A 23810-nucleotide genomic window follows, 5' to 3' on the forward strand; every position below is an offset into this window, starting at 1 on the left:
CCCTCATTGTAGAATTAAAATTCAGTGTAACCCCTTTCCAATGTTTTGAAAAAAATGAAGAGCTTCTTATTCACTAATTTAAAAATGTTATGTTTAAACACTCAAAAAGGCCCAAACAAACTTTATATAAAGTACTGTTATTAGGTAATTCTTTAGTCATCGGTATTAGATTTTTTATTTATAATTTTAAAGGCAAGACTTTCTGTACTATAGAAACGTTACCATCAAGTACACTATTATGAGAGGAGACAGGATATATCTCTAGTTCATTTATTTGCTTATCCACTCAACAAACTTTTATTGTTGGCTTATTATGGGCTAGGTACTAAGGATATCATGGTGAGCAAAACTACACAGTTGCTACCCCCACAGAACTTAAAATCACACAAATAATTTAAAATCATCACCAAGGTAAGTTGTAAATGTTAAAAAAGAGAGGTACATGGCCATATGTCAGTATACAGTAAAAGGAGTAAGATTAGACTGTTTGCTAGTGGTTTGTATGTATGTGTCTTTGTGTGTAGTGTGTGCAGCAGGGAACTGTGGGTAGGAGGTAGATTGGGAATAATGATATATAACATTTATTGGGTGCTTTATTCAATGCTAGTCAGGCTCTGTGTTGGATATTTTACAGGCTTTTCTCATTCCTCACTTAATAATCATATAAGTTAAAAATTATACTCCCCTCCATTTTACAGACGAAGAAACTAAGGTTCAGATAAGTCAAATAACTTACTTAATAGTAAATAACAAGGTGGGATGGGAACCCAGGTAATATGGTAGCAGTGCTTGAAGTCATATTGCTACATATCCCTCACTTCCTTGCATAATTGATGTTTATATTAAGATATGAAGGATAAGTAGGCATTAATGAAGCATGGGGAGGAAGGAAATGGGGAGAACATTACATGTAGACAGAGAAGTATGAGAAACACTTTATGACAGGAAGGCCTGCAAGAAATTAGAGGTAACAGCAATAACAAAGCCAGTAAACAAAGCCAGAACACAGAAAGCATGAGGGGACATGGGCAGGAGACTGGAGGAATAGGTAGGCCCCAGACGGTCAAAGCCCTCAGGGCCACAGTAAGGATAATGGCTTCAATCCTAAACACAATGAAAAGTCTCAAGATACTTTTACGCTTTTATTTGAAATTCAAATATTTAAAATGAAGAAAATTCACAAAGGTTGAATTTGATGAAGGAAGGAACAAGGATGAAAATCTGCTCAATTTTTTTTTTGTTTGTATTTCTTTTCTGTGAGACCATGTTTTTTGAGTTTATTTTGCACCAGTGTGATTTCTGGGTGCTGTTGGATCTCTGCTAATGCTCTTCAGGAAATAGTACATAAAAAATGTTTTAAAACATATGAATGCTTCACGAATTTGCATGTCATCCTTGTGCAGGGGCCATGCTAATCTTCTCTGAATCGTTCCAATTTTAGTATATGTGCTGCCGAAGTGAGCACTCTGCTAGGTTTTGAAAATATTTTCTAGGACCTATCATTTCTATACCAATAAGTCTAACTACCTCAGGAATAAAAGTATGCCTTTTAAATACCTTTAAAACTAAACTCAAATGTAGATGAATTTAAAGAGGTTGAATTTATCTTTCCAGTCTATTATGTTAACTACAGAAGAAGGTTCTATAGAGAGAAGTACAAGAAAGAAGCTTTGGGTTAGGCTGTGACAGGTGTGTGTCAATTAGCCAATTTTTAATACAGAGCCATGTGAAGGCCTCAGAGATGGGTTAGAAGCAGGAAATACTGACATTAGACTTCAGTCACAGTAGTATTTCCGGAATGATGGTATTAGAGTAAAAATGAAAACAGAGAATGGTATTGAGAATATCATTGAGAATACCAACGAATGGGCCATTCATCAGGCTGTAGGAGGTGAAGATAAAAGGAGAGCAATAAAAGATATTTCCAAGATAACAGCCTTAAAACATCATCCCTAGATACCAATAATCTTAATATGACAAGATTGTATGCCTTGTAGAAACTAATGTGTTAACATTCAATGGATTTGACCCTTAGATAATAAATCTTTTGAATTCCTGTTAACATGCAGCTCAGTTGCCATATTCATTTACTCATGCAGCCCTTTGAATCCCATAGGTTCAGAATGTTTTGACCCCATATTTCTGAATACATCTTTATTAATTATAATTACACCAATGACAATGAATTCTTTTCAAAATTTCTTGTCCAAATTTCCCCTTGTCAATTTTGCCATTTTTAACATTACCAGAAAGATTATTCTTTTTTTTTACCTTCTTTCTTTTCATCTTTCAAGTGTGTGCATGCAAAATTTCCTAAACATAGTTTTAAGTTATTGTCAATTTAATTTTCTGTTGATTACTTACAACAGTGATAAACAACAAATTCACTTAAATATAGAGCTAGACTAACACTGGGAATTATGCTTATGGAATAGAATTTAAATGTCATAAATCTAAAGAATGTAAAAATAACAACAGGTGATGAGAGGAAGAGAAGAACAATAGGTTCATTGACTTTCTCAATTTAACGGAAGAGAGTTACAGTTTTAAGTTGAAACATGTAGTTTTAAAATATCTGTTTTTTATCATCCTTAAAAAAATACACTTAAAGAACTTGTTTAGAGATGTGAAAAAATATTTTAGTTCTAAGTGAAATTACTGAATAAAAAGCTATGAGAAAGTCCATTCCACGACATCCTGATTTACATGAAGCAATCACTTTTTAAAAACTCTGCAAAATGTTCCAAAACGTGTTCATCAATTGTAACAAATGTACTACACTATTGAAGGATGTTGTTAATATGCGAAAATGTGGGAGGGGATGGGAGCTGGGCATAGGGGAATCCCCTATATTTTTTATGTAACATTTATACAATCTAAGTATCTTTTTAAAAAAATAAAAAAGTATATTTAAAAAACTGCAAAAAGAATAGGGAAAAAATTCTACTTTTGTAATATTGAACCTTTTTTGCATTTTTTGACAATTTTTATTTGTTCCTAATTTACCTATTTTCTATCTCTGTCTTTTGCTCTTTTTGATTTGTAGGAGTTTTTAATACATTAAGAATATTAATATTTTCCCTATATACTTCAACTTTTTTTTTCTCCAGTTTGTGGTTTATGCTTTAAAAGAACTTCTCTGTTTCAAGATGAAATTAAATATCAGTTATATTGTCATTTTGAAGTATGTTCAAACTCCTTATTTTCCCCAAGAAGTCAAACTGTTATTATAGTACTTCATGGACAAAGTCCCCTTTCCCAGTGGATATGTTTTTGAAGAAGGAGCCCAGGTTGCTCTAGTTACGGCCCTCACTTCTATCTGCCAATGAGTTTGTGGCTCTCCTTGCTCTTGAGCTTTATCTTCTAGTCCTAACCTCCTTTCCTTCTTTTTTTAAGATTTATTTATTTATTTATCCGCCCCCCCACCCCCGTTGTCTGTTCTCTGTGTCTATTTGCTGTGTCTTCTTTGTCTTCTGTTGTTGTCAGTGGCACGGGAATCTGTTTCTTTTTTGTTGTTGCATCATCTTGTTGTGTCAGTTCTCCGTGTGTGCGTATTCCTGGGCAGGCTGCACTTTCTTTCACGCTAGGCAGCTCTCCTTGTGCATGGGGCTCCCCTGCACAGGGCCACCCCTGCGTGGCAGGGCACTCCTTGCGTGCATCAGCACTGCGCATGGGCCAGCTCCACGTGGGTCAAGGAGGCCTGGGGTTTGAACCACAGACCTCCCATGTGGTAGACAGATGCCCTAACCACTGGGCCAAGTCTGCCCCCCCTAACCTCCTTTCAATCTATTTTGCATCCAACTCCCATCACTTTCTTCTCTAATCCCTCTTTGATCCTCAGTTTACATCTGTTTCCAAATTGTATGGCATTTTTCAGAAATTTAAGTTAGTATTATCTACTCAAGGGAAACAAATACAGTTATTCTAATCAACAATATGCATCTCCAAAAACTAGTAATCATTACAAAGAAAAACATCAAGTGAAACAGTGCCTGGCAAAGATCATTTCAACTTTTCCAAAAATTTTATAAGCAGCTATAGTAATTATATATGATATATGGTAGGCACAAATACACTTGAAAGGGGAAATACCCATTTAGGACGGAAAACATAGACGTTGGGTATAGTTTCAGATTTCAGAGTTTTTATTGCCAAATTTTTTATGCAGATACAAACTAAATTATGATTCATAAATTTAAAACTTTAGGTATCTTCTGGTAGCTCACTATCAGTGAGGGCTTTATTTCTGTAATACCTAGAGTCACATTTAAAAAAAATTAATTTTCAGGGCTCCTCACATTTATACTTCTGTTGATTGAATCTCCTTCTAGAAAGCTAATATAGTTGTTAACAACAGGCAATATAGACAAATTAAGATTAGACAATGTCATCAAATGCCCAGTGTATGCGGTAGACACTGAACATTAGGCTAACCCAAACTTCACTTCCAACCCCCATTCTCCTCTGCCTGACTCTATTACAGAGGCTATAAAAGCTAAAGATTTAATTCCCCAGCCTCCCTTGAGAGGCCATGTTAAACAGTTCTGGCCTTTGAGATAGAAACTGAAGTCTGCTTGGGCCTGCCTCTTTCCTTTCTTTCAATTTACTGCCTGTAACATACTTGTGAGGTTGGCTGGGCAGCCTCAGAGATGGCTCTCAATGATCTCAGTCTCCTCATATTCATTCACACTTTCGTATAGTCTCCTCCAATGCTGTATCAGGGTGGGTCTGTGTGACTAAAAGAATAAAAGGGGTATCTCACGCCCAAGATTCAGCTATAAGAGACACTTTCGGATCATTTGTTCTGGGGAAAGCCGGGTGCCATGTTATGAGCAGAGGGGTCCATGTGGTGAGGACCTGAAGCCTCCTCCCACTGGCCACATGAGTTAGCTTGGAAACAGATCTGCAGATCAGACAAGGCCCAGATAATATCTTCACAGCAACCCCATGAGAGCCCTGAGCCAGAATCAGCCAACCAAGCAACTCCTGAATTCCTGGTGCTCAGAAAGTGTCTGCGATCAGTGTTTGCTGTTTTAAGATGATGTGTTTTGGAGTAATTTGATACCCAGTATTAGATAACATATTGTGATACCTAGAGGTACAGTAGTTATCTGGCGACCTTGAGAATGAAAGCCACATCCTAAGGATGGTGAAAGGCCATTATTCATTGAGCTAAACAGTAAGTCATCCTGGACTGCCCAAATTGAGATTTCTTATGAAGGGAGAGTCCTATTGGTTTAAACCATATAGTAGGGTTTTCTGTTATTTGTATTCAAACACAATCCTGATCCATCAACAATTCTCAAAGCCCAATTACAGTTTCTCAAGAAAGTCTCCTTCAAGGATCTGCCTCTGCTCAGAAGTTCATACTTTCCTTATCTTCTGGACCCTAGCCATTCACTTCCTGATCAAGAGAAAATATTCAGAATTTCTGCAGGCACTCCTAGTATTTAAAGGCAGTGACTATGATTATCCCCTTCATTCGACATATGATAACAATTTTTTTTTTTAACAGAGTGCCTAGCTCTTAAACAACTTCTCCTTTTGACATATCCTTTTTAAAAATTCAGTCAACTATATCCCAAAACACAGAGAATCCAGGAATAGCGTCTAAACTGTAGATCACATAATCCACAGGAAAATGGGCTTCTCACAATAATATACATTATCATATGGATTTTGGGAATAATTTTGAACCAAAAAGCAGGGACTGGTTGTCTCTGCCTAGAATGAAATACATGAAAAGTGAAGCTTCAGCTCAGAAAAATTTCCTCTCCTAAAAACCCCACATTCCGGGTCTTAACTGCAAATCTCTGTCTAGAGGTCAAAGGATGCCAAAACTGTAATGCATAATAGAAGGAAAATTTCATTTGTCACGTAAGTAAAAGTAATTTAGATCCAGTGACCCTGCTTTGTTTTTTTCTTTCCAAGTGTACAACTGCACAGAGATAGAGGCAACACAGACCCAGAAGAGGAAGAAAAAGTACAGGAAATCCTGATCCACGCTTGTCCAAAATCATCAAACAATCTAGGCAACTGCTATTTACTCCTATGATAGCTTTTAAGATGTCAGCAATTCTTGACAAATACAATAGAAAATAACTTCAGCAAAACTCTGAGCTCTAAAAAGCTTAGTGTTCTCATGGATCTCTTGCACTTAAAACAAACAAACAAAACAGAGAGCAAACAACAACAAAACTGGGGGAGGCCTAAGAAAGGAAATTAAGCCCGAGAATAAACCTTTACTCTAAGAGAAAACATAATCTGAGATACTAGTATACTATATTTGAAGAAATTTGATAAGTAACTTCATATATATCATTTTATATAATAAAGTGTGTAGATGATAACTTAATAGTTAACCAATTTACAGAAGCCATTTCTTAACATTTAATTTTAAGAAAATTTCATTTTGACATTCTAGGATCTTTGAAGCCTGCTGGAGTAAACTCCTATATTCTAATAGGAGCTTAGTCATAGTCAAGTAGACAAAAAATGGTGATAGTTGCTATTCTAACAATCAGTAGATATGCTTTTTGTGTTTATTCAGTTGGAGATGTTCAGATCTAATATGACATGGATTGCTAAGCCTGGAATCAAGATTCTTAATCCTAAAACATGGTCATTTCCATATAAAAAAGCAGAACAGTCAAGCCAAAATCTGAAATGCAGTTCCCATTCCATAGAGACCCACAGAGCACTCTTTACATCATATTCATAGAAGCCATCATGTTTATGTATAATTTTGCCTTTGCTCTTTGGAATTACTTTAAGAACAAATCTAATTCTAGTTTTTACTCACCACTCTGCTGTCCCCACCGACCCTCCTAATAACTGACAATAACTTATTGTTCTAAAAAGTTACCTAATGATAATATTCCTGAGATTTTTCTACAATTTGTGTATTTCTTCCACTCACAGGAAGACAGGCCTAGACTATAACAATGAAAGCGAACTCCACCAGAGGCAAGACAATGTAAGTAAGCTTAGGAACTTCCCCTTTGCTACACTACAGTACTCTTTGACCTACTTTGATTTTCTACATTTCACTCCTTTAGTTCTCAACCTGAAAGCATCAAAGCTAGGCCTCTGTTAAGCACTGTGCATTAATCGACAACAATGAAAATAAACACACGTTAGTGTGTATACACACAACATTTATATTAAGAAGTAAACATCATCTAATCTGTGGGAAAAACCATACCACTAAATAAAACATTAACAAAGGATATTTGTTGAGCTCTTTTTTTTTCCCCTTTCTGGAATAAATTCTAAAACATTTAAAAGGAGACCTTTAAGAGAAGTATTATAAGAAATATCATTAATAGTGTTTTCAAATTATTGCTTCATGTATGTATTCCTGATCCACAGATTCTATCTTTGGTTTAAAGAGCCTGTTTACAAAGCTTAACACTTAATTTCTAATTGGAATGGGAAGAGAGTGTTGATCTGCCTTTTTTCTTTTTTTTTCCTTTGGGAGAAGATTAATTCAACTTTTCTACTCATTATTTTAGTACTATAGAGTTTTATAAAGTTCTAGAAAAGTGTCATGTTAAAATAAACAGCAATGACGGTGAACTAATCTCTTTTGGAGGGAAAATCCCTCAAAGGCAAAGACAATTCCTTCCTTATTTAGCTTTATAGGTCAGAAAAAGTAGGCCATCAACGAATATAATTAGTGTAGCATCTGTAGGATGCTCAAGTCTACTTTATTTTTTTAAACTTTTTTTTTATTAAAGTTAATAGATCACAAAAAATCAATTCTACTTTAATCACATAATAAAATTAAATCTCATTTAAATTATGAATAAGTGAAACTAGTACCAATCATGTCATGGAATCACATGAAGCCTTGGAAAATTTGTTACTAGAAGGTAGCAATTTTTAACCCAAGACAAATGACTAAAAGAATCAGAAATAAGATTGAGTTGTGTTTATAACTTTGGATCTAAAGAATGAACTGAAATTTATGACATGGAAATCAACAAGAAATGATGAAATAATCATGAAATAGTCTTAGACTCTCAGTGAAGTACTATAATTTAACCTTGTCACTAGACTGGCTTGATATTAGCCAACCTCTAGAATCCTTCCTTATCCACTACTTTTTTCCCTACAGGATTCCAAATCCATGAATAGCCATATCCTTATATTCTTGAAGTATATGTCAAGACAATAAATAAAGGCTTATGGATGACTCCTGAGTTAGCTCAGAGTCAGTGAACATAACAATGACCTAGGCCACATATCAGGCTGTAATGGAAAATAGTGTGCTTACCCCAAAGCATCAAGGATGCGGTTACACACATAATGCCCTGTCCAATCATGTACTAATTGAAACCAAAATAGAAAATGATTTAAGGACAGTATGTACTTGAGAACAAAAGACAAGATCTGAAAGCCACATGTCATCATCAATCACCAATCAAAACATGGATCATAATCAGTTTATTTTAACAGCTTAGAGGATGATTAACTATGAGCCATGCAAAGCTCTTAATAGCACAACAGAAAAACCAATATATTTCTAATATCACAGCATTCTATAAACACTGAATCATGTATGTGGCAAATAAAATATGGTAACAACTGTGAATGATAGCAGCAGAGGTTGAAAACTAGCTATAATTCTATGAATGGAAACCAAAATGGTCTAAAAAATTAAGAGGAAAAGGTCACACTGATGATACACACAATGGTGTTCTTAGTGAAGTATAGTAGCAGAGAAATCATCCTGGAGGAAAATAATCAGAAATGAAGTAACTGGCTGAACAAAGGCATTGTCTAAAGCAGTCTATGGCACGTGATTCTGCAGAGTGGTTATGAATGTATATTAAAAGTGCCCTTTAGGGAAGCGGACTTGGCTCAACAGATAGAGCGTCCGCCTACCACATGGGAGGTTCATGGTTCAAACCCAGGACCTCCTTGACCTGTGTGGAACTGGCCACGCGCAGTACTCATGTTCGCAAGTAATGCCGTGCCACGCAGGGGTGTCTCCCATGTAGGGGAGCCCCACGTGCAAGGAGTGTGCCCCATAAGGAGAGCTGCCCAGCATGAAAGAAAGTCCAGCCTACCCAGGAGTGGCACCACACACATGGAGAGCTGATGCAGCAAGATGACACACAAAAAGAGACAGATTCCCGGGCTGCTGACAAGAATAGAAGCAGACACAGAAGAACACACAGCAAATGGACACAGAGAGCAGATAACTGGCAGGGGCGGGGTGGGGGGAGAAAGGGAGAGAAATAAATAAAATAAATGAATCCTTAAAAAAAACATGCCCTTTAACTTTTAAAATATTCCTACACTTTTCTCAAGCATTCCACTTCTAGGACTGTTTTAAGGAAACCAAGATGTTTCCAAAGATTTGTAGACAAGGATGACAGTAGAGAAAATAAATAAATAAATAAAGGCATACAGGAAGGAAGCAATATAATAGTCATCAAATAAACAATGGTAGCAACATATTCTGAAATTCTATAGAGTCACTAAAAATTATGTACATGTTATATTGTTGAGCCTAAAGCTTGGAATACAACATAATATGTACAGAGTGGTTAAGATTTTAACAATTTGTTATTTATAGAGAGATATTTTTACACAGAGAAAAGAAGACATAGGATATACCAATGCTAATACTCATAAAGATGAGTAATAGATGTATAGGAGATTCAAATTTTCTATATTATATATTTCAGTACATCCCAAATTTTCTACAATGGACATGCATTATTTTAGTAATCAGAAAAATATATTTTAGTTAAAAGTGATATTTTTATATGTATTTATTTGTGGTTAAATGGTCACATATTCTATTTTCAACCTTATATACTTTGTTCACATCATGTCTTCAAATATAAAAATGATACACATATTTTTAGTAGAGAAATATATGAAAAATATTTTTTTAACTTTTAAAGAGGTTGATTATTAGATTCAAATTAGCCTTGAATTTCCTACCTCACACCATATACAAAAATCAACTCAAAATGGATCAAAGACCTAAATATAAGAACCAGAACAATCAAAATCCTACAAGAAAATGTAGGGAAGAATCTTCATAACCTATGTTAAGCAATGGTTTCTTAAACTTTACACCCAAAGCACAAGCAACAAAAGAAAAGAATAGATAAATAGGACCTCATCAAAATTAAAAACTTTTGCTCCTCAAAGGATTTTATCATAAAGGTGAAATGACAACCTACACAAAGGGAGAAAATACTTGGAAATCACATATCTGAAAAAGGTTTAATATCCATAATATATAGAGAAATCCTTCAACTCAACAATAAAAAGACAATCCAATTTAAAAATGGGCAAAAGACTTGAAGAGACATTTCTTCAAAGAAGATAAATAAATGGTCAAAAAATACATGAAAAAATTCTCAACATCATTAGCCCTAGGGAAATGCAAATCAAAACTACAGTGAGATACCATTTCATACCTACTAGAATCGCTATTATTTAAAAAAAAATAAAATAAAAACAGAAAATTACAAATGTTGGAGAGGATGTGGAGAAATAGAAATAATTATTGCCGGTGGACTGTATGATGGTACAGGCACTATGGAAGACAGCTGGGCAGTTTCTCAGAAACTTAAGTATAGAATTCACATATGACCCAGCAATCCCACTTCTAGGTGTATACACAAAAGAACTGAAAACAGGTATTTGAACAGATATTTGCATACTGGTATTCACAGCGACATTATTCACAATTGCCAAAACATGGAAACAAACCAAATGTCCATCAACCGATGAATGGGTAACAAATGTCCTATACACACACAATGGAATATTATTCATCCACAAAAAAGAATGAAGTTCTAATGCATGTGACAATACGGATAAACCTGGAAGACATCATGTTGCATGAAATAAGCCAGAAACAAAAGGACAAATATTGTATGATCTCACTGATATGAAATAATTAGAATAAGCAAACTCACAGAATCAGAATCTAGATGACAGGTTATCAGGAGAGAGCATGGGGATAGGGTACAGGCCGTTCATTCTTAAATTGCACAGAGTTTCTATTGGGGATGATAGAAAAGTTTTCGTAATGGATGGTAGTGATGATAGCACAACATTGTGAACATAATTAATGGCACTGAATTATATATTTGAATGTGGTTAAAAGGGGAAATGTTAGGCTGTGTATATGGTATTAGAATAAATATTTAAAAAAGAAACTCATGGAATTGCACAGCCCAAATGGTGAATCCTGAATTAAGCCATGAACTATGTTAATAGTACAATCATAAAACTGTGCTCTCATCAATTGTAACAAATATACCACACCAATGCAAGGTGTTAATAATAGTTTCATAAGGAATCATGTTATTTTATGGATGATTGTTTTGTAAGCCCACAACCTCTCTAATAAAAGAAAAAAGACGATAAAATTTAGACTTGAATCAATCCTCTATCTTATCTAGGCCTACTCTCCATTCCTTTTACAATTTTCGGATTCTAGAGGTCACAGTTAAAGGAAAGGAGCCGCATAGTGAATCTTGGTATTATGAGACTATGAATCCTGTTTGTAATACAAAACTTGAGGGGTCCATGAATAAGATCTGGTTTTGTGAATGTTTTCTGGAAGTTTTTGTTCAACTCTTAACTGTATTGCTACCCATTTCATCTTTAGTCCATACATTTAAAACACAATGGTATATTCTATATCAAGATTTAGAAGGGTGTGACATCCTTTGTATTTACTATTTAAACCTCCTCTTGGATATGAGAGTTACAAGACTCACCACAGGTCATCCCCAGAAGTTGGAAACAAGGGAAAAAGGTACCTCTCTAAAATTACTTAATTCTCACTGAAAAAGAACTAATTTAAAATGAATCAGCTTAGCTATAAGGTAAAATTTACCCATTCTAAAGAGATGGAATATAAATGTGTTTTAGAAAGGAATTAGGAAACTCATGTCAAACCATAAAACCAGGGTATGTTCTTAGGAAAATATGACTGATGCACAGAAAATTGTTACCTATTAAACTATACTTATTTAAGAGGTATGAGATTGGTGCTTTCAGTAGCTATTAAAAAAGGTATTTGATAATAAGAAAGTCTATTGTTAATTTAGAACTATGGAAGAGGAAAGGCTGCTCTATTTCTAGATGTTCAATATGGACTACATAGACAGAAATACCTCCAGGGAACAGAAAACAAATTCCTTAAAAAATTCAACATCCCATTAATTTTAGGTTCAAAATACTTTCTGATCTATGATTTGATTTCCTAAACAATTAAGCAAAATGGATTACCACCTTAGATATATTTCTATCAAAACATGGATAAATTAAAGTATTATTCTACGGATGTTTGGTGAATCAGACCCCTGATTCAGATGGCCACCTCTGAAGAGGCTACTTTAACTGAGTTTCTATACTGGAAGAGCTGAAGAATAAACTAGCCTTCTTCTCTTCCATGGGATATTACCTCATAAGGTGTTCCTTCATCTAGGCGCTCCTTCTTCCAATCTATCCTCCAAACTTCAGAGTTATCTTTTTAAAGTGGATCTGATCATATTAAGTATCATATTCCCCTCCAATGAATCCCTTAAGAGCTATAAGGGCCAAATATCTTAGCTTGGCTAACAGAGCCATTCACAATTTTGCTTCAACCTACCTTTCTGGCCTCGCCATCTACCATTTCCTCCTCCCACAATCACTGTAACCACTACCTTTACTCATGTTGATTATTTTATCCAGAATGTTCTTCCTTTTTCATTTGGAAAAATCTTATATATCCATTAAGGTCCTTCTCAAATATGGCCAAGATCTAGTGTAATTCTTCTGTGAAAATTTCCCTAACTCTCCCAAGCAAAACTAATCTTTCCTTCACTTTGTGTCCATAATACAGTATATACTACAGCCTCTCACATACCACTTAACATACTGTAACTGTTTATATAATAACTTGTTTATATAGCTGTCTCTCCAAATGGATGTGAGTCCCATATGGGCTGGGGCCTTGTCTATCTCCTCTTTATCTCTCTAGCAAGAAGCCTTGTGCCTAGTAGCTGGGAAACACTAGAAAAATGTTGGCTTGTGCAAAAATAAGGCAACTTAAAGCACAGGTGCATAAGACTCTGCCTCATCAGTCACCTGGCCTCTCTAAGGCTGAAAAAGTTCTTCCTTAAAAGTCCTCTCTTGAACTAAAAAGGACTTTAAGAATTTAAACTATTAAATACTTATTACTTAATAACTTTCTTATTGCAACAACACAAGTAATAAACACAGGGCTTCTTTTTAATGAAAATATATAACCTGTGTTGTTTTCTAGGTATGTAATACACTGAGTAGAGCCAAACAAAACGTTAGGAGTATCAAATTATATAAATCACTATACTTTAGAATCTAGATGCTATTGAGAATGCCAAAGGCATTTTTGTAGAATTAAAGTACTAAGGAATTTAAATGGATAGGAATGCTCTTAACTCTAAACATTATTGATTGATCATATTTTACAGTATAAAATATAAGGAACAAATTCTTAGAAACTATCATCTACTTTTCTTCCAAAGTAGCTATACCTTATATTTCTTCATGACTACAGTTTGAACACATCTAGGATTTGAATAGGTTCATGCAAATGAAAACATAAATGTGAACTTAATACAAGAAGTTAAAAAAAAGAAAAACAGTTGCCATAGTTTTAGAAGAAAACAACTCACATGTAATGTTTTGAATTTTTTATTTTATTTTTTTAAAGATTTATTTATTTATTTCTCTCCCCTCCCCCCGCCCCACCCTGGTTGTCTGTTCTCTGTGTCTATTTGCTTCATCTTTTTTCTCCGCTCTGTTATTGGTCAGCAGCACAGGAATCTGTGTTTCCTTTTGTTGTGTCATCTTGTTGTGTCAGTTCTCCGTGTGTGTGGCACCATTCCTGGGCAGGCTGCACTTTGTTTCGCGCTGGGTGGCTCTCCTTTATGGGTGCACTCCTTTCGCGTGGGGCTCCCCTATGCGGGGGACTATGCTGTGTGGCACGGCACTCCTTGCACGCATCAGCACTGCGCATGGACCAGATCCACACGGGTCAAGGAGGCCCGGAGTTTGAACTGTGGACCTCCCATGTGGTAGACGGATACCCTAACCACTGGGTCAAGTCCGTCACCTGAATTTTTAAAATAACAATGGCAAGGTCTGTGCCTGAGCAGCGGTGGCTTTTGGGCTTGTTTGCTGACCTGCCAGCAGGTGGCTGGCTACTTGGCATGGGTCAGGATGCCAGAGGCAGTGGGAAATTTGGTTACCACAACTGTCCAGAAAAGATAACCTAACAAACATTAACAATGGAGGAAAATGGGAAAGATATAAAAAAGTTACCATGAAGGAAAAATCCATGAAGGAAAAATCCTTCATGAAGAAGAAAGTTCTGTTCTTAAGAAACATGATGGATTCAGAAGCCCATAAAACAGGTCACCAATTATAACATCTTCAAAACAAGATATATCACCTCATTTTACAGATGTTTGTGAAATGAAGCATTACTTGTGTGGCTGCTGTGCAGCTTTCAACAATATAGCAATCACTTTTTCTATTCAAAAGGTCCACTTTCTGCAACAGCTATACGGAATCAGAACCTGGGATGCATTACGTCAGTTGAGGAGGGATGGATTCCAAAACTTGTATCGTGGAATCCTTCCCCCATTAATGTAAAAGACAACAACTTTGGCACTTATGTTTGGTATTGTGAGGATTTTACTTGCCTTCTCCATAAGCATGTCAGCACACCAGAGTTTGTAACTCGGAGTGTAGCAGCAGAACTTGCAGGGACAGCAGCAGCAATTTTCACTCAATTTGAAAGAGTTCAGAAAGTGTTTCAAGACCACAAGCATCATGACAGATTTACAAATACTTATCAGGCTTTCAAGGCACTGAAATCCCATGGAATTGGAGAGGTTTGGTGCCCATTCTTTTCCATAATGAATACAGCAATGTCCTTTGTTTTTGGCCTTCAAGATCCCATTAAGGAGTATCTGCTACTGCAAAGACTCACAGTGTGCATTTGGTCAATGATTTTACCTGTGGAGAGCTATTGGGTGCTATTGGAATTCTTATTTTTTAACTTAATTTGTAAAAATTCGCATGTAGTATCAGATTGATGGGAAATTTCTATCTTTCCCTAAGATTTTCTCAAAAATCTGGCTAGAACGGGACAGGAAACTGACAAACATTTTCAGAGATGTCCATCTGAATTACCATCGGTCCCTCATATCTTGGGGCATAATCAATGCAACTTATGAGTTCATGCTAAAGGTTATATGAAAGAAGTCATTAGTTAGGTGCCACTTATCAACTAAATGAACAGACCTAAGAAGAATGCAGTGTTTTTGACCTGGTTCCTAATTGGCCATATCCATGTTGTTATAAGTCCAGGGTAAAGTGGACTATGGGCAAAGCTATTTTCTTTATGTAACAACAACAGAAAAAAATGTTTCAATAGGAAAAAAAAATAGCAATGATTTTTTTTTTTTTAAGATTCATTTTACTTAATTTATTATTCTCCACCCCCACCCCTTGTTGTTTTGCACTCGCTATCTGCCATCAGCTCTCCGTGATGGCATGGGCCAGTTTGCCTTCACCAGGAGGTCCCAGGAATCAAACCTGGGGCCTCCCATATGGTAGACAGGAGCCCAATCACCTGAGCCACATCTGCCTCCCCAATGATTCTTATTAACCCTAAGTATTGACCTATATAAAGCACTATGTTGACTAAATGATGAAAATAAAGAAACTATGTGCAAAATACACAGTTTAACTTTTCATATCCCTCAGTCTCAGGAATACTTAATAACAAATGTTAATATGTCAGAAATTTGGAAATACTATTGTCATATTACTAGATGTTTCTGCTACAACAATGACTTCTGAGAAAATAAGAAAATAAATCCAAAAAACCACAGAGAATATATTAAGTATAAATAAGTCTACATCACTTGACAATATACTCCAAAATTGGCAAAATCTGTGTGGTGACAAACTTATAACAATTTACTGACCTCTACGCATGTAACAAATGCAAAAAACAACTACAACAGTCTTCTCTTTTATCCTTTCTACACCCATCTATCAGTTTGCAAACCTTCAGATTATCAAATACACAGTGGCAGTTTTAAAATAAACAATTATTAATAACATATGGGTTACCTGTCATATAAGAAATTGAGCTATTTGAATTGGACAGAAAAAAATAACTGGGGTAGGGTCATCTTTCAACATTTACTCGAACCACTTCACCTACTATCAGACTGTCCAACTGATACACCAAAGTTAAAATTTTACACTTTTTTTTCATTCTCTCTCTCCTTCAGTCCCCAAATTTAATCTCATTAACTCTTTTAATCCCCTTTTCCTATTATTTTTCATTTTCATGTCCATTATCTTAACTTTCATAAACTTCTATTTTCTTTAGCTAGGTATATTTGAGAATCATCAGAGTTAATGTTTGTTCTTGCTGGTTTAGAAAAATATTTTCCCCTAATTTTGATATTATTATGATACTCCCTTTCCTGTTTCATATATTGGTTCAATGCTCAGAGTTCTGTTTCTTTTTATTCTTCAATTTAAAAGAAATAGCAATCTGTTGTGCTCTAAAAAACTAAAATATAAACTCTTTTAGTTTTAAAAATCTGTTATTTGTTCCTCTCACAAATTCTCTTCTAGTTAATTGTGGAGATATAGAGAGGAAACTCTGAAGCAGAATCATTCTTCTTTCTGAGGTAGAACAATATGACTAGAGGATTAAACACACACACACACACACACACCAAGATTATTAGGTCTAATAGGGACAAGGCTGCAAGCCAAAAAAATAAAATACATATGTACTCAGGTGTAGAAAAGGCTCTGGATCACACATTTGTCTTTCAGATATTTGAGGACAGAATGATAATATTCTTGGTGTCCTAAAACACTGACCATTTATTACAGATGAATAATACATAAAAATATAATTTATTTTCTTTAAAATAGAGTAACATTTTTCTATTATAATATAAAATATTACCTATATTATAGTTTAAAACCAACACATCAAAGGCTTTTCACAAAGATTAGAACTCCTTTTAGCCTAGTATAAGATAAGAAGAGTTTAACTAACTCACCAAAGAATATGAGAATGAGGTCACCCCTTAAATCCCAAATGAGGCAAGTTTAGGATGGATAAACACTATACACACAGTGGAAGATAAAATTATGAAACCAATTAAATATTCTAGAAATCCTGGTTTGCATTAAAATTAATTCTCTCCAACTAATACTCATACTGACAGGTAATAAAAAGCCTTTGTTAGATCACATATCTTGATTTTTGCCTTTAAAATAATAATAAACTAATAATAAAAATATACAAACCTATAAATTCTATCAAGCTCTTTCTCCCTGGAGCCTTTGCTGTAGTTCCCCAATGGAGAGAGAAGAAAATTCAAGTGCCAAGGAGTGCAGATTTAAGTGTTAAGGTTTTTTTTTTGTTTGTTTGTTTTGGTCTACTATTCCCGCCCCCCCCCCCCCCCCCCCCGTAGTGACAGTAAGGGAGACATGTGAATCCCTCTGGGATAGAATGAAAAAGGGATGTAGGTAGGAATCATATGTGTCTATTCTATTTCGCTTAGGGAAATTTGATCAATTTGGGGAGCTGAGATCTGGACAAGTATCATAGCATTGAGATTATCTTACAGCATTTAAATTTTAATAAAAGTAAGATGAAGCCAAAGAAGTAAACTAAATAATCTATTTTCAGGAATATATGATATAAAGCGGTGAAGAGATGGTTACTCATCCTAGAAGAGACTCTGAAGGAGTCAATAAAGAAAATGATGTGCTCAAAGAACTTAGCAGCAGTATGGAAACTCAAGAAATTTATCAGCATTATTTAATTTAAGGGGGAAAATAGCTAAGGAGAATTTCAAGGATGATAATGGAATGAGCTAGAGGCTTATTCCTTGAGACAACCAAAGTATCAATCAATGAAAAACAGACCAAAAACCTAATATGATAAAATAAAGAGCATTGGTTCTAAACTGCAACTCTAAATTGGTTAACTTGAGTCCAATGAACAAGTATTAAAACCACCAAACTGGGAGACTGCAAGAGGCCCATGAAGACATCCACAATGAGGGAAACTCCTAAACCACTTGAATAACCAGCAAATATAAATGAAGTAACACTATTTTTAAAGAGTTAAAACAAGATGTAATGACTGCCCCCAAAAGGAACATTTTGTAATAGTGACAGACAGTAATAAACTTAAAAGTTTTAGACAGCTCACACAGAGAAAAATTGACTTGCCTGGGTCAAGCATCAATAAAGACTTAAGAGTGTAGCAAACATGAAGACTTATATGCAAGCATACAAAAGAAAGATAGGGGAAAAAAATATATCAGACCATCATAATTTTATCACCTCCTTGAACCTGGTTAATCTGATGCAATATAACAAAATCAATTGTTTCCTTGGACAGCGTGGCTGTTTGATATTGTTTATGAATTCCGAAAATAAATACTGGATTATGTTTGTAAACTGGTCTGTTCCTCTAGGCATATTAGATTATATTAGATTCAGCACTTTTACTTGATTAAATAATGATTAAGGCTTTGATTGGACCACATCAGTAGGACATTGACTCCCTGCCCCTTTGGTAGGTGGGGACTCAGAGAAACTGCACCACAGAGAAGGGAGGTTAGAGTTTTGATCCCAGAGCCTGGAAAGTAAGCACTCAAAGAAGGCCCCATTAGACATTGCAGAGGCCTCAGGAAGAGAGAGGAGCCGTTCACCTGACAGTTTACAGCTGGCCTTGTGGAGAGAGCAGAGCAGCTGAGCTGAGAGAAACGAGCCCCGGGAGAGAGATAAGACTTGCCCTGGCCTGCAGCTAAGATTGGGAGAAGCTGGAAGAAGGAGGAAGACTGAACCCTTGTAGACATCACATGGCATCTTGTGTCAACAGGTGGCAACAGACTCTGGGTAAGAAAGTACCTTTTATGGTACCTTAAGTTGGACTCTTTAAGGCCTTGTGACTGTAAGCTTGTACCTCAAATACCCTTTATACCCTTTATGAAAACCAACCAATTTCTGGTACTTTGCATCAGCACCCCTTTGGCTGACTAATACAGACAGGTTCACAAAAAAAAAAAAAAAAAAAAAAGTATTATTTGAGAGCCCTCCTTCTAATACCATTAAATTTGGTTGCTTTTCTGATGAATAAATTATATAATCTAAAGAGTCTGCAGCCTGGTTGCCCCAAAGTCCTCCAGGTCTTATTATTCTTGGACTTCAATGCCTCCCTACTCACCACAACTCACTTCCCCATCACAGACTATCTGGACACAAAGGAACTGTGTCAGCTTCACAGTAGTTCCATCCTCATTGTAACCCATTTCCCTGATATCTCATAGCATCCTACTGCACAGTGTCTCTTTTTACAGCATTCCCCCAAGCTTCAGTAATATAAAGCTACCAAGTATAGTCTTTTTTAATAACATTTTGGAGGTAAAGGATAGAATTAAATAGGGAAGAGGAAATTGTCCTCCAAAATCAAAGAAAACCAAAAATTAATATAAACCTTCTAAAGGATCCATTTCATTGGTAGACCCCCATTCCTATGGCTACATCCCTATCTCCTCGTCCACCTCTCCAGACTTCTCTTATATGTCTTCTCTTGTTTCTGAGTCCTCAACTCGAGAAAAATTTCCCCTCAAAACCCTCAAATGAGGGTTTATTTTTGCTGCTCTTTTGTCCCACCAGGTCAGCCCAGAATGTTACTCTTTTCACAGCCCCAATCCATATCAAGATGTCCTCCTAATCTGCATGAATGGACACAACACAGGTATGCTGAGTAGTCTCTATTTGCCTCTCTGCTCTATTCTACCCCGTTTTGTGCTTCAAATGCTCACATGTATGGACTGTTTCCACGCTATCTGACTTATGACAAAGTTTTTCCAATGGGAGCACCAGCAGATTGAAAGGAAGGAGGAGGGTGGTCAGAGTATTCCCCAAATTTCTTCCCTGCCAGGCTAAGGGTTAGCAATGGCAATCTTTCACTACTGCAGGCCAAAGTTCCTGTTGGGCTGGCAGCCTTCTCCTCTAGCTGTAGATCTCACTGGGTTCCAGTAACGACTCCCAACTCTTGTCCCTTGAGGCTTAGGGGTGGCAATGACTTCCAGCTATTACTAGTTCAAAATGCTTCATCATCTCTTGTTTGTTTTCCTTAACTCTGCCTGCACTTTTGTAAACAGTCCCTTCATTACACTCTCTTCAATCACCCCTTTGAAGTGTGTGCCATCTATTTCCACCAAGGTCTTGAGTGATTTAGCAAGGAAAAAAAGAGACTAATCAAATATGTAATTGATATCCTCAGAGATGGCAGAGAATAAAATACTCATAATATGAGAAAGGGACAATCAGAGAATAAGAGTTCTAGAAATTAAAAACATGATTGTTTGATAAACATGTCAATAGAAGTACTAAATAATAGAAATGGACTGAAGAGCAAATTTGTAATGTGAAGAATACAAATTCTTATCTGAAAGATAAGTTTAGGGAACTCTCCCAGATGTAGAGTTAGAAGACAAAAAACAAAGGATATATGTGAGAAAGCTAATATGGAGGTTAAACATCTATCTAATAATAGGTCAAAAAGAAAATAACAGAGATAAAGAAGGAGAAGATATAATTAAAGAAATAATATAAGAATAATTTGAGATTGAAATATTGAAAGCACCCAAGTGCAAAAGATTAATAACAAAAGGTACAGATGGAGAGCAGGAGGAGATATACACTTGACATCCACTAGTGAAATTTCAAAATAAATAAAAACATCTTAAAAATTCCCAGAATGTCCTCATTCTTAGGAGACATGTGATAAAGTATTTAGGTGTGAAATGTTTGTAATTTTCAAAAGGTTCAGCAAAAAGAGAGAAAGCGGAGAGAAAGCATGTGACAAAATGTTAAAAATACATATAGGGTATTTACTGTACTAGCCTTTTAACAGTTTAAGAGGTTTATAAAAAATTTGGAGAAAAATGAAAAACTAGGTTCCCAGAGAGGGGTAAAATGAAATAAAAAGAAGAAAAGCAGATTCCATACAAAAAAAATGAGAATCAGATTGGCAAAAGTCTTCTCAGTAAGAACACTAGATGCTTAAAATAAAAAATGCCTTCACAGTTCTGAAAGAAAATGAATTTAATCTGTGATTCTAATCAACTATAACCAAATATGAGGGTAAAATAAAAACATTTTCAAATATTCTAGAACCAGAAAGCTTAATTCCCACATTCTTTATGAAAAAAATTAGTAATACTGAGTTTATGCAACTTAAGCAGCATAACAATGAAATACTTAAATGAAAAACTAGTTTAAACTAAAATTTGAACCTGTATCTTCATTACTATCACCCTAGTCCAATCATTTTACATATATCATCTATTTCTGAAGCACTGCAGTAGTATTCTAACTGGTCTTCATACTTCCAATCCACTCTTCACACAAGGCCAATGTGATTTTATTTAATTATAATTTGAAGTTTCTATTTTATTATATAGGTAATATATTCATTCTGAAAAAAACAACACTCACATGATTCGAAAATCAAAGGTGCAAAAAGGCATTATCTTTCTGAGACCCAGACAATAAGGCCCTTGCACCAACAGGTGAGGAGTTCACTAGGCCTCAGGCACAGGCTCACCTAGACCATGCTTTGCCCAAATGGGCAGAGAACACTCCCAGGGTGTGGGTTGTCCTCTGGCTGCCAAAAGGGGCCACAGGCATACTCTAGGCCTAGAGAGTGGCAAGGGGCAGCTGTACATGGGTTGTGCTTAGAGCCCTGATGTGAGGGCAGGGTGTCTATCCTTCATGGTATGGGACCAAAAGTGGGGAACCGGGCAGGAGGAGAACATGGACAGGCCACACACTGGCCAGGGTCCGCCAAAGCTGAGTTGGGCCAACAAGAAGGTACATACTGAAAAGCCTCCATCTCATCCATATCCCTAGGCAAAAGGCTTCCCTTTTCAGATACAACCACTGTTTCTGATACAAGAGTGATCAATTTAAACCACAAATCTGATACTGTTACTCTACAACCTAAAATATTTAGTGGCTCACCATTACTCTTAGGATAAGATCCAATATCCTTAAAATGGCCGACACAGTAAGTCTTAAACTTTAATGTGCATTAGAGTCATCTGAGGATTCAGGTCTCATTCAGTAGGCCCGAGATTCTGCATTTCTAACAACCTCCTCAGTGATATGGATACTGCTGGTCTGGTCTGCAGGCCGTATCTTATGTAAAAGGGCCTATAAGAGTTTAATATTCCTTTTGAAGCTGACTTCAGTTACCCCAAATAGGGAGGAAAACTTTGCTCCTAGCCTACCCACCTCATTTGAAAAGGAGACATTACAACTGGTTCAGGCAGATAGGAGGTGAAGGAGGCAGGGTCAGAAATTGCCAAGTAATAATAACAGTTAACATGGTTAACATTTACTTATTCAACAGATATTTATTGGACAACTGCTTGTTTGTGCTAGCACTGCCTAGAGGGTCCAGCAATGAGCAAGATAAAGTCTCCATCTTCTTGGGTCTTGCAACCTCATGGGACAAACAGAATTAAGTAAATAAATTAAAATGTCAAGTAGTATTTGGGGCTAACAAGCAAAAATAAACCAAGATAAGGAGCTCAAGAGTAAGAAGAGGTGCTATTTTAGACAATTAAGGCATGTACACAGATTTGTTAAGCTTTTTGTCATACCAGGGACTAAGGCAGGCACAGTGTTAATTACCTTGAAAAGATCAAGGTGATTTAATTTCATTCATATAAAGTACTGCCATCTCCATTTTGCAGACCATAAAACTGAAGTTTAGAGAGGTTAAGTAACTTTCCAAATATTAGAGAGCTAGATGAAACCAGGATATGAACCCTGGCAGTCTGATTTCAAGCCAATTTCTGTATTAAGCAGCTTTTGCTAAGGAAAAACACAACACCCAGGTCTCAGTGGCTTACAAGTATGCATTTCTTGCTCATGTTACATGAGGGCTGCAGCACATCTATGCTCAGCTGGGCTCCCGCTTCACATTTTAGAAGCTAGACTTGAATTTTTAACCTGTAAACTGCCACGTGTAGGCCTGCCAGTTCATGACAAGCATCAGAATAAACTCAAGTACAAACACTGTCAGATGCATGGCAGAGGATCAACATCCCTAGAGTCATAAGCTAACATTTAATCAGCAGAATTTTCCCTTTGGTTGGTTTAGAATTCCCAAATTTCCATCAAACTGTTCCTTAAAATTTAAGGAAAATAAGTTTAATGTGCGGTAAGTAGCCCACTCCAGTTTTAGCAGTTATTCTTAATCTCTTGGGAACCACAATCTCTCTGAGAATCTGGTAAAACTTGGACTCTCTCCCAAGAAAAATGCAAACACAAGTTCCCATGTAATTTAAGGGGCACAAAGACTTAGAGCCATAGGCCTCAGTTTGAATACCCTTAAATTGTAGAATCTTCCAAAGTAAGTCTGTTCCTTCTACTCCCTGATGAACAAGAGTGATTCCCCTTTACTAATTATTTCATTTAATTAAAAGATAGTTAACTCTAATTATTAGCACATCAAAAACATAGTCTTGTCATCTTAAACAGTCCTATGCAAAAAAGTAAGAGAGAAAAAAGGCACAGCTAGCTGTTGAAAACTATGTATTTCAGGTTCCCTGAAAGGCATATTATACTTAACAATACATGTGTGTGAATTAGTCATGTTTTTATTCAATGGTGGCTTACAACAAGTATATTGGACCTTGAAAATACAAGCACAATTTTTT

The 23810-nt window shown here is 36.0% G+C and overlaps 1 protein-coding gene, 1 non-coding gene and 1 pseudogene across 4 annotated transcripts in view; 1 reads left to right on the top strand and 2 right to left on the bottom strand.

Moving 5' to 3' along the window:
- Nucleotides 1–23810, bottom strand: part of SESN1 (sestrin 1) — a 108083-nt gene that overhangs the window by 61823 nt on the left and 22450 nt on the right. The window lies entirely within an intron of this gene.
- On the bottom strand, nucleotides 1359–1465 carry LOC111766549 (U6 spliceosomal RNA). Its single transcript, XR_002798571.1, has one exon. It is a non-coding gene; the product is annotated as a U6 spliceosomal RNA (small nuclear RNA).
- LOC101419134 (mitochondrial nicotinamide adenine dinucleotide transporter SLC25A51-like) lies at nucleotides 14399–15276 on the top strand (annotated as a pseudogene).

Source organism: Dasypus novemcinctus, chromosome 11, assembly GCF_030445035.2.
Source record: "Dasypus novemcinctus isolate mDasNov1 chromosome 11, mDasNov1.1.hap2, whole genome shotgun sequence".
Taxonomy (NCBI): Eukaryota; Metazoa; Chordata; class Mammalia; order Cingulata; family Dasypodidae; genus Dasypus; species Dasypus novemcinctus.